Genomic DNA, 12,565 nt, shown 5'->3' with positions numbered 1-12,565 from the left:
TCTAGGGGACACGAGTCATCTTGTAGGGGGATGTTTACTCCTCCTGGCGCAGAGAAAAGCCATGGATCCACTGGAATCTTTCATCGTCTGATTCTTCAAGACTGAAAAGACAGGAATCTCAGAACGCCTGACTTCGGCCAGGTTTCATCTGGGATGACCAACTCCAATGGCAAGGAGGTGGGTATTGGACAAGACAGAACTAGCCAGCTTCACGGCTCCAGGGGAAGCAACCTTGCCAGGTGGTGCAGCTTCAGCAAGCTTTCTGGGTGGAGAAAGGTGGCCTAGCTGCTGGAGAAGGGCCACAGCTGGAGGAAGCTTACCATCTGAAGAGTGCTCACAGACTGTCCCACAAAACCTCACAGCCTCCTGAATTTTACTGCAGCTTCATCTCCTCCTGATACCCCCCCTACGCCACCCTTTCCCGTACTTCCACCTCCCTGCACAAATTCAGTAAGGAAAATAAGTCTTATCATACCTTATGTGGTCTTTTCACAAATAGTCTTTTTACAAAAACCCCTCAAAAATATATATACACACATATATACACATACATACATATACCAGAATCACACAGAGAAGGAAATAAAATTAAACAGTCATTGATCAGTGAAGGCCTCTACAACATGTAGGCACTGCTGTATTTCCAATATTGAGACGAATTTTCTATCATTTAAATAATAATCTAAGTGTTCCATTAAGGAAGAATGACATTTTCAAATGTCATATAATTTTTGTACATATAATATAATGTACATATAATTCCGAGAGAGCCTTACCATATCATTGAAGAAGCTATAATTTGTACATATAATTCCGAGAGAGCCTTACCATATCATTGAAGAAGCTAATCTAATTTTCTACAGACCAACTATAAACTCCAGCTAAAGCTGCGTTTAGGGACTTTTCCGGTGGCGCAGTGGTTAAGAATCCGCCTGTCAATGCAGGGGACACGGGTTTGAGCCCTGGTCCGGGAAGATCCTACGTGCCGCGGAGCAACTAAGCCCTGGCACAACTACCAAGCCTGCGCTCTAGAGCCCGTGAGCCACAACTACTGAAGCCCGCACGCCTAGAGCCCGTGCTCCACAACAAGAGAAGACACCACAGTGAGAAGCCCGCCCACTGCAACGAAGAGTAGCCCCCGCTCGCCAAAACTAGAGAAAGCCTGCGCACAGCAACGAAGACCCAACGCAGCCAAGAAAATGTAAATGAAAAAAAAAGCGATAAAACACTCTTTCAAAAAAAAGGAAGAAAAACTGCATTTAACACTGTGTAAGTGGCCTCATGCACGTGACCTAGTAGAGAGGAAGCCCTAACAAGAGACAGCGCCACCTATGGATCACACACTAAAAGTACAGTCTTACTGTCCATTTTAGGGTATTTAGGCTGACGGGCTGTATGGCCTTGGGAGGAGTAATTTATTTCAGCTGAACTGACCTTTAACATTTTTGCAGATTTCATTGAAGCAAAATGGGGATAAAAAATTCTAAAACGCTGGCAAGGTATTCTGCCTCATTTCATTCTTCTAACGTTATTTCTCACATCTTATAAGAAATCGTGTTAATTTGTATTCACTCCTGGCTCATTAATACATATTTATTGGGCACCTACATGTGCCAGACCATGTGTCTGGCAACAGGATTACAGTGATAAACAAGACAGACCGGGACCTTTGTCCTTTTAAGATTACAATACTTCTAGAATCTGACCACTTCTCATCACCTCCACCAGGAGCAGCTTGGTCAAAGCCGTTTGGATTACTGCAAGAGCCTCTTCACTGGTCACCCAGTTTTCACTCTTCTGCACCCACAATCTCTTCTCAACAGAGTACAGAGGGAGCCCTTTAACCTAAGTCAGATGACGACCCTGCTCTGCTCTAAACACCCAAAGCTTCCATCTGATCCGGAGTAAAATCCAAAGTCCTCACTGCGTGAGATCTCGCCTCCCCTCTCCACTTCTACCCCTTCCAAACCCCCATCGACCCTGCCAGCCACACTGTTCTCCTACTCTCCCTCAAACTTGAGAGGCCCCAGGGCCTTTGCACTTGCTAGACCCTCTGCCTGAATGCTCACCCCTCAGATACCTGCATGACTCACTCCCTTACTCCCTCCAGGCCTTTACTCAAATAGCCCCTCTCGACCACCTCTCATAAAATCGCAAGACGCCACCCCTCCACGTTGGCACCCCTCCATGGTACTTGTCACTATCTGACACACTACCTGCAGGTAATTCGCCTGTTTGTTAGCTGTTGTCTTCCCAGTTAGATTTCAAACCCCATGAGGGCAAGGATTTTGTTCTGTTTACTGCAGAATCTCGAGCTTAAAACAGTGTATGTCCTGTATGTGTCGAGTAAAGTCTCACACACTCTCCCTGTGTATCTCTCTCCCTCTCCAGGACACTGGCTCCTAAGGACAGGGGAGAAATCAGATGTGGAGCCCTCACACTGAGCCCCTGGTCCAGGACAAGGAAGGGCTTTCCTACGTATGTTTGGAGCAGAGCTGGAATCGTAGGTGTACGACCTGCAGTCACACCGGGCTCCGGGCTCCTCAGAGGGGCCTTGTGCTTGGTTTAATCCTCTATAGTCAACGACTTGAAGTTCTTAATAGTTTTTGAACAAGTGGACCTACATTTTCATCTTACACTGGATCCCACAAATTATGTAGCTGGTCCAGTTTTGAGGATTTCAGGTAAGAGATGTCTCAGTAAAATAGCCCACTGAAAAAATATTGCAAGGAACAGTTCTCACAATGCATGACCCTTTGGGCAGTTCATGGCCACCAGCTTTTCTGTCACTACTAATTCAAGGATGGGAGCTTGGTCCCTGAGGCATATGGGATTTTCGCTCTCTTCAGACTAGGACATCAAAACCCTTTGGTGGGTCACGGGATGGTTCCCAGCAGATCTCTCCTCTGCACCTTTCTCTCCCCCAGGTCTCCCTCCCTCTAGGCCACAAGCTGGAATTCCCCCACACCGGGGTCAAGGTCAGCGAATGGCAAGAGAGAGGCCATAGCACGTTCACATGGATAAAACTGTAAAATTAACTACTGCAGAGCTTAAATTTAAAAGAGACAGAAAAGCTCCACTCCAGTGGGGAAAAGAGATGGTTTGTGGCGTTTGCTTAGATGTTGATGGGAGGGAAGAAAGGGTACTGAGCCCAGGGAAGAGTGAACGCTTAGGGGTATGATGTGGTGCAAAGCAGGGGGCAGTGCGAAAAGGTAGGGAAGGCACGTAAAACATCTCTGAAGACTCAGCAACTGCTTTGTCTCAGCTCAGGGAACCAACAAATGGCTCCTTGTGCTGTCCTGGTGTTGGCAAGACCGGTGGCCACAGCAGCCGATGTTCCAGCTGACCCCTGCTGGCTCTCGAAGAAAATGTCTGTGCGCAGGGCTGGCAAGGCCTCGAAGGGTTTTTCCAGAGTGATGGATGCCCACACAACAAGCCAGATGCCTGGGAGTGGGGGAGGTGATAAGATAAGGCTAAGGAACACTTTCAAACCTAGTTCTCTTAACAGGATAATTACTTGGTGATCCATGTAGAAACAGAAAGGGGAAGAGAGCAGCTCATGTTTTTAGAGAGGGGCTAGAATGGTATCATAGCGTCATCTCTTTGAGACCCTTAAGTACGGACTGCAAGGCTGCAGTCCGCAACACAGAACAGAAAAACATCAAACTTTTAAGATGCTTACTTTGTTTCTCAGTCTCCTTCTCTCCTCCCTCCCTGACTGAAGGCAGTCATGAGAAGTTGCCAGACAAAAAGGCACGTCTTACATTCAAAGTAGTTCCCAGCAACACAACATTGTAAATCAACTATACTTCAATAAAAATTAATTTATAAAAAAGTAGTTACCAGTAACTTCTCTAGTCAGCCCTCAGCAACATTAAAACATAAGGTGAAAATTAGATCTCATTTTCATTAGATCCAAAGAAATATATCTGGACAGAATTTTGCAGAGAACTGTTTAAACCTTTTTAGGATGGAACAAGAAAACGTATATAACCTTATTTATGAAACAGGAATTAATTTTCAGTTCCTTTCTAAAGTTTTCTAAAAAGCCCTGCTTCATTTATGCCTAAAAAACATACTTTTATAAATACACATTGGTATTGCCTCACTACTAAACTTGAGGAAATAAAGGCATAAAGATTTATGTTTCTAGGTAAGACCTGTTTTTAAACATATTAGGTAGACTAATAAGTCTACAGCTGCCAAAAAATCAGTCCTCCCATCAGTAGTATAAATATATACCAGAAACTTCGTAATGTTTCCTTTTGAACTTCCCTCCTTCATGAGCTCAACTCAGCTGCGTCCCACCCCACTGTTCTGCAATGTTCACCTAATGATCCAATCAACCAACCAATCAACCTGCCCTTATCAGGTGTTTACCAAGTACTCAACAAAGGTACCTTCAAGCTCTTTGTCTTCAAATTTATACCACAGGAGAACACAATTAAGTCCTAAGCAATATGGTACAACAACTTCGGGAATTCAAGGGAGGAAAAAAGCCTGACTTAGACGGGAGTTTAGTGGACGAAGACAGACTTGAATTTGCTCTTGAAGGATCAAGACGGTTCAGAGCAGCAGGGGGAAAATAATAAAGAGAAATTAGTGGTCGGGGGAGAATCTTTCAGAGAAAGACCCATACAGACAAGAAGAAACAGGAGAGAGATGTCTGAGTCCAATTATTACTTTGAATATTAAACAATGTTTACATCTAGGTGAGGATAAACTATGCCTTTCCTCCGGTAAGAAATAGAAAGGCAGCATTTTGGGACTTCCCTGGCGGTCCAGTGGTTAGGACTCTGTGCTTCCACTGCAGGGGGCCTGTGTTCGATCCCTGGTCAGGGAACTAAGATCCTGCAAGTGGCTCAGCATGGCCAACATCATAATAATAATAATAAATAAATAAATAAAATAAAGGCAGCATCTAAAAAAGCAAAGGAGGTTCTTGACAGGGGAGGCTTCTAGCAATGTTTGGAGACATCTTTTGTTGGTCAGGAAGTCTCACTTTTCACACCCCTGTGACATAGAAAGTAAGCAGGTCAGAAGCAAAAACCCTAGCATGAAATGGCATCGTGATCGAGGTGACTTACCTCAGGCTCCTCGGGATAAGTAGGTTGTGATAAAGTACAATCTCACTTCTAACGACAGTGGTTCTCAAACTTTAGGGAACGTAAGACACACCTGAGTACCTGTCAAAATGGGGCCCGTAAGCCCCATCCCCCAAGATGTTGATTCAGCAGCTCTGTGGTTTACTAATTGGCATTTAAACACCCCCGCCCCCTGCCAGGTGATTCTGATACAGGTCTATCTGCACTGCCCTGTGAACTGTCTCCTAAGCCACCGGTTAACTGAGCAAACCCATCAGCTTCCAATTTATTTTCATGGGCCATCAAGAGCTTTTGCCATCCAACTTTGGAAGAATGTCTTGAGATGCTTCCATTTCTGTCATCATTTTCTTTCGCCTAGAGGCATTCAAGGTTCACATCAAGAAGGGAGAATTCGAGAGATGCTACCATGAGCTGAATGCTTGTATCCCCCCAACATTCATACGTTGAACGTGATAGTATTTGGAAGTGAGGTCTTTGAGGGGTAATCAGGCTTAGATGAGGTCATGAGGGTGGGACCCGCATGATGGGGTTACCTGCCTTGTAAGAAGAGGAAGAGAGTCCAGAGCTCCTTCTCTCACTCTCTGCCTTGTGAGGACACAGCAAGAAGACAGCTCCCACCAGGAACTGAATCTGCCAGAACCTTGATCTTGGACTTCTAGCCTCCAGAACTATGAGAAGTAAATGTCCGTTATTTAAGCCACCAGTCTAGGTATTTTGTTAGAGCAACCCAAGCCGAATAAGACAGATGCCACGTTTCAAAACTGAGGAGTGAGATGGATCTGCTATGAAACATGGCCTAAAAACATGCTCCCCTACCTCTTTCCTCTTCCCAGCATAATCTATGTCAGAGGAAACAGACTAGCTTGAGCAAACAGGTTTCAGTTAAAATATGAATCATCTTGGACCTCAGCCTAATTCATAACTGGAACTAAATCTGACCATTTTTGTTAAGCTTTGGGTATAAACACAAAAGGCAGAAACCTTTGACTTTCTAGATGGAAGCGTAGATCGTAACAGCTGTGGCAGTTCTGGTGATTAATTGGAACCAGTGGTGATGGATTTGGGCTGGTGAGGCCTCCATGTAGAAGGCAACGAGCAAAGGATGCCTGAACCGATTCATGTATTCAACAAAGGCTTTCTGAGTGCTTACCACGTGCCAGGCTCCAGAGTCCCAGCCGTGGACAAAACTGGCCATGTTCCCCCTACATTCTGGTAGCCAAAGATGGAAGATACTTTCAAGTGGTAATAAGAGCTAGAAAAGACACTGAGAACTGGGAAAGAGAGGGTGATTGGGGGGTAGGGAGTGGCTTCTTTAGAGAGGATGGTCAGGGAAAGTGTCTCTGCAAGACTGACATTTAAGCTGAGACCTAAATGTCAAGGAGAAGCTGGGCATGTAAAGATCCAGGGAAAGAACAGTAGATGCAAATCCCTGAGACTGAAAGGAGGTTGGCGTGTTTGAGGAACAGGAGAAAGGCCACTGGGGCTGGCCCAAGTGAACAAGATGGAGGAGAAGCTGGAAAAGTAGACAGGATCCTGACGGGGCAGAGGTATCATCACTACTGCTGCAGAGGCAGAGAACCATTCCACAGTTAACGCTCCTGGGGGCAAATCTTTGGTTTTGTGGGTGATTGCCAGGCTCTGCCTTACACATTGACACAACAAATAACTTGGGTCTGTCAGGTTGATGATTTCAAGCTTGGGAAGCCCTTCTCTCCCTCATCCCCTTCTTCTCCTGTTCAAGATGCCTGAAATTGTATCGAAAAGGCAGATTCAATACTCCGGCTCTGTAGCCAGACAACCCAGGTTTTAGTTTCACCTCTGCCACTTTTTAGCTGAGCCTAAACAACCTGAGCCTTGTTCTTCACAGCTGTAAAATGGGGGTAACATGAACACCTTACAACATATGTAAGTCATTTACTAGAGCAGCTGACACAAAACAGTAAGTGCATACAAATGCTATTCTTATCCAGGAAGTTTCTTTTCATTTCTCTAATTTAAGACATTGATGCAAGTTCAACAGAAAATCTCTCTGAAATAGTCATACTATAAGTTGTTATTAGTCATTTGTACTTTAGGGTGAATGAGTCTGCAATTCTTTCTCCAAAGCTCCACAAAGTTGGGTGAAAGAGAGAGAGAGAATATGAATGAGAGAAATTCTAGATTTCAGAGTAACCAAAGGAAAGGAAAAACGAGAGGGGTGAGGAAGACTATAGCCTCTGAAATCTTCACAGTAGTTAAATTCATTAAAACCTATTAATAAAGGAAAAGAATCAAGCCTTTACTTTCCTTTCCCATACAAAGTGCATTTCAGGGTAACCAAATGACAGAAGCTTCTCTTTATGAAAAGTATTCCAGCTAAGCCATAAGAAACGATGATAGAATTAAAATATTACCATTTAGCAACCTCTAACAAGTTAAATTGGGTCAAGGTAATAACCATGAAGGGCCACTCACATCACAAACAGAAAGAAGCGAGCATTCTGTGTCTCCAGATAGAAGCGTACACACCACCACTTATGAGGCATTTCTACTCTAAACTCAAGCCTAAACCTTTAGCTCTAACTATCGGTTTTATGTAACTACACATAACAGAGGAACATATTAAAAATCAAGGGGAAGCAACTGGCAAAATCCAGGCTATGAAAAACCCTCTTGGATAAATTACTCAGTTTCTTCAACAAGTAAATTGCAGGGAAAAATAACATGAGGGGAAACCTGTAGATAAAAAAAGATTTAAGAGGAACCTCAACATATGGACTTATCAAAAGATCCCGAGTCAAACACACCAACCATGAAATTAAAAGCTGATGATAAAATCAGTGAAACCTGACTGGATATTTGACAACATTAAGGAATTGCTGCTACGTTTTTCGGTGTAATAATGGTATTGTGGTTACTTTTTAAAGAGTCCTTAGCTTGTGACAAAGCGAGAGAGTGGCATGGACATATATACACTACCAAACGTAAAATAGATAGCTAGTGGGAAACAGCCGCATAGCACAGGGAGATCAGGGAGATCAGTTCGGCGCTTTGGGACCACCTAGATGGGTGGGATAGGGAGGGTGGGAGGGAGGGAGACGCCAGAGGGAAGAGATATGGAAACATATGTATATGTATAACTGATTCACTTTGTTATAAAGCAGAAACTAACACACCATTGTAAAGCAATTATACCCCAATAAAGATGTAAAAAAAAAAGTCCTTAGCTTTTAGAAATACATACTGAAATATTTATATATATTTAAATATATCTACATTTATAAATATTTATAAATATATATTTTCATGTGAAATATATATAATATCTGAGATTTGCTTCAAATTAATCCAGGAGGGGGGTTGTTTTTTAATAACACAAAAATAACAAAAACTAAAATAAAATCAGAAATATCTAAAAATAACTTTACAATTTTCCTTAAGGTTCCCGTTCCCTACACACATTTTACTGGTAACCAAGGACTCTGCGAGTTAGAGGCATTTAAAAGCTTTTGACATGTGGCACGATAATAATAATGACCACTAACATTTCTTGATAACCTATACAATTTGACTAGACCCAGTCCAGGAACATACTCAGCCAGAAAACTGATGCCATCGCCCTGAAAACAAACAAACAAACGACAGAAAGAAGAGTCACTCACCATGAGTTGCATTTCTGTCTCCCCCAGCACACTGTGAGCTGCTGAAACCAGGGAACCACGTTTTATTCATCTTCCTCTTGCCGGGTCCACTTACCAAGCCTGGCCCGTGCAGCGTCACTAAATGAGGAGGAAAGGAAAACGTGGAAACAGAGTAAGAGAGGGATTCTGACATCTAAAGCTGGGAGAAAGAAGCTGAGGCCAGTCGGCTTGGACTTGCCCCAGGGAACAGCGAAGGGACAAGACTCTACTCAATCTACCTGAAGAAAACCACAGACCAAAAACGGACGAAAGTCAGTAACCAGAGGACGTGGTTTGTGACTTTAAACTGGTTCGGTCTCTCTTCTGCTCCGTTGAGTCCAGCATCCCCAGGTGAGACTGGGAACTAAAGGGCCTGGAGGGGAAAGAAACCTCCACCCACAGGGGGCAGCAAAGAGCTAATGTCTTAAGAGAAGCGGAAACCGCATCAGCAAGGTGGGGCGTCAGCACTTCCTGCTGGGAACTTTCAGCTTTGGCATCAGTGCCTACCTCTCTCACTAGGCAAGAAAAAGGAGCTTTTTTGGAGGAATGTTGGGAAGCAGGAAATCGGTAGCAGTGTGGGAGGGATAAACATTGCTGTGACAAAGTGAGAGCAGATCAGGTAGAGTATCGCGTAGAAAGTTTTTCATATAAACATCCTGAAAACTGACCCTTAGCGAAACCTCAGTTGCAAATCGTTCTGCAGGTTCCCTCTCAGCGCATGCCCATGACCATGTAACAGCATTTCAAAGCCTAATGCCCAGCACCACAGTGACTCAGCAAAATCATCTGAAAGCACTTTTAAGTGTCAGTTTATTACTGAAGGTCTCCTCCCTGGATTCCTTGATGCTTTCTCCAACCAAGGCCATAAGCAAAAAAAAAAAAACTTCTGATGCGACACTGAGGCCTTGGTAATAAACCGTGTTGATTTGATCAGGTTAAACACGGAGCCACTTAGGCACAGACCTCGCAACTTGCTTCAGAGTCCTGGCGCCCGAGGTCGACCTAGAGCCGGCGCCCCGCCCCGCCCCGCCCCCTCGCCCACTCGGGAAGAGCCTGTTTTTACACAGACCCCGGGGAGTTTGCAGAGTTCCGCTGTCATCTGGAGAAATGCACTTTCCCCCTCATTTCAGTTGCACAGCCTCCATCCCTTCTCCCTTCTCATTGCAAATGGCGTTGGCGTAGACTTGAAGGATTTTGCCCTCCTTGATTTTTCTTTCTCCTCGGCCCTACTGCATATCCCACACCTGGATGTAGGGAAGGATCGTCTCCTCCTCCTGACCTGTAACACACAGTTTCCAGGCTCTGTCCTAAGAATCCGCTGCCAGCTCTAAAATAACTCTCCCATGACCCTCTCGCAGAGTTGTTAGACAATCTTCATGGAAGACCAAAGGATATTGGTTTCAGGCAGACAACGAATCACAAAGGGCGTTACCTGAAGGTGGGCAGATGAGAGAACAAGAAACAGAAAAAGCTCCGAGGGAAGAGGGAAACCTCACAACTTCTGATTAGGATTCAGAGTAGTATCTCTCTTCTCATCTAATTTTTCTAGTTTCGGGAAATAAGGCAGGAGGAATGTCATGAGCAGAGAGGGTGATGCCCGGCCTTTGGAAGGTCTGGGCAAGTGCCTGGTAGCCAAGGGAGGATGTGTACTTCCTGCATTTTCCAGAAGGGAGAATCTGCTGCCCCAGGGCTCCTGCTGAGACAGGAAGGAAGGGGGCAGGGCACAAGCATTAAACAAATGACGCAGCTGTTGAGGATACAACAAAACCTAGTTAGAACCAACTCGGCCCAAGATGGCAGAAGATTCGACTTCCTGTAGACCTTGAGCCTCATTATATGCGCATTGTAATATATTAGCATATGCTAAGTTACACGCCCACCAGCGCCAAAACAGTTCCGAGGCCAAAAAGTGGGTGACGGTCCAATTCCTGGAAACCCCTGCCCCTTCCCTCAAATTGTCGTAATAATCTTCCCACTCGTTAGCCTATGAAATTACCCCGCCCGTGAACACTAACCCCCCCCCATACCCCAGGCCAGTGTAGCTCTCTAAATAAATTCGCTTCCACTTCATTATGGCTCTTGAATTCTTTCCTGCGCAAAGCCAAGGCCCCTCACCTGGCAGCCCATCACGGGAGCTCACGCGAGACCTGAGACGTGACGGTTCTCTAGCTTGCACTCCTGCGGCATCTGCCAGACGCCTCAGGAGCCTGAGAAGTCACCCATTCCGAGCCCCAGTGGCCCAGTGCAAGGGCCTAGAAACCAGACACCACCCGACTAGGAATCCCAACTCCAGCCCTTGGATGAGCTCCCACATTTCTGAGTCTTAATATTCTAATTTGCAAAATGAGAATCATATCCTGGGAAATCTTGAACAATAGCATGGGGTGATTACTGTGAGAATTAAATAAGATGAAGTGTGGAACGCCCCTAGTACTGTGGCTGGATGCTCTCAGAATTAAGTAGTTTTCTTTCTCCCTGCCTTACTGCCATCCTATTATTTCAATCTTTCCTTTCCCAGTTATTCATTCGGCCTCACTCAGGGAAATCCTCAAATTCCACTGAAAGCTATGCGCTGACATTGCAGGATGCTTTGTTTCCTGAACAGGGCAGATGAACATGGTACTCAATTTGACTTCTTTCTGGATTCATGTCTAGCTCTAGAATATGAGACACCCAATAACATATGCCCACTCTATTTATTATAATTCTTTTACCAAGAGAAAAAGAATTTTATTATGCTTAAAATTTCAAATATATACATAGAATGCTATAAAATACCCCTGTGAACCCATCTCTAGCTTTAATGGTTATCAACAATTTAGCATTCTTGTTTCACCAGTAACCCTTCCACTTGTGTTGCTGTTACTGTTTTTCTAGACATCTTATTATACCACCATTAATACTTAAAGATATGTCATTAACAGATAAGGACATTTTCTATCATAACCACAATATCATTATCACAACCAATAAAATTAATAATAGATCCTGTCATTTGATACCCAGTCGATATTCCCCCATTGTCTCAAAAATGTCTTCTTATGGTTGTTTCTTGGAATCAGGAATCCCCTGCCTTTGGTTAATGTTCCTTAAGTCTATTTTTTTTTTTTTTTTTTTTTTTTTTTTTTTTTTTTTTTGCGGTACGCGGGTCTCTCACTGTTGTGGCCTTTCCCGTTGCGGAGCACGGGCTCCAGACGCGCAGGCACAGCGGCCATGGCTCACGGGCCCAGACACTCCACGGCATGTGGGATCTTCCCGGACTGGGGCACGAACCCACGTCCCCTGCATCGGCAGGCACACTCTCAACCACTGCACCACCAGGGAAGCCCCCTTAAGTCTTTTTTAATCTGTAACATGTCTTGCAGCAGCCATGGAGGTGCACCACCCAGATCCCCTCAAGGAGAACCTGCAGCCCAGCTGCAGAGCATGAGGTTGATTCCAAAAGCCTCTTCACCCATGGTAAACACCTTCCCCAAGTAGCCCACAGTCAAGGCAGGGTAGAAAGGCCCAACTTCCTGGCCTGACACAGGACAGACAACATTTGCTCCAGAGAGACCCATTGGATTGACCAAGGCTTTGCTAGGCCTGCTAGGTGGGCCCCCTCTCTCTGCCCCCTGCGTCCCAGCCCCTTCCTTTACAGGTGTCGACCCTTATTAATCACCTTGCACTCAAACTGTGTCCCAGTACCTGCTTCTAGAGAATGCAGTTTGCATAGCTCTTTTCCTTTTCCATATCACTGACCAGTTGGAAGAAACTAGGACTGACCTTATATTTAAAAGTACTGTTCACTAGACTTACTGT

At 44.7% G+C, this 12,565-nt stretch overlaps 1 long non-coding RNA gene across 1 annotated transcript in view; it reads right to left on the bottom strand.

Annotated features, from left to right (window-relative positions):
• LOC138842392 (uncharacterized) overlaps window positions 1-8,841 on the bottom strand; it is a 136,257-nt gene extending 127,416 nt beyond the window's left edge. Inside the window, exon 1 of the long non-coding RNA XR_011376858.1 lies at window positions 8,747-8,841. This is a non-coding gene — a long non-coding RNA (uncharacterized lncRNA). The remainder of the gene's footprint in view (window positions 1-8,746) is intronic.
• Between the last annotated feature and the right edge of the window lie 3,724 nt (window positions 8,842-12,565).

Source organism: Globicephala melas, chromosome 17 (assembly GCF_963455315.2).
Source record: "Globicephala melas chromosome 17, mGloMel1.2, whole genome shotgun sequence".
NCBI classification, from domain to species: Eukaryota; Metazoa; Chordata; class Mammalia; order Artiodactyla; family Delphinidae; genus Globicephala; species Globicephala melas.
This window is presented reverse-complemented; position numbering and strand designations above follow the sequence as displayed.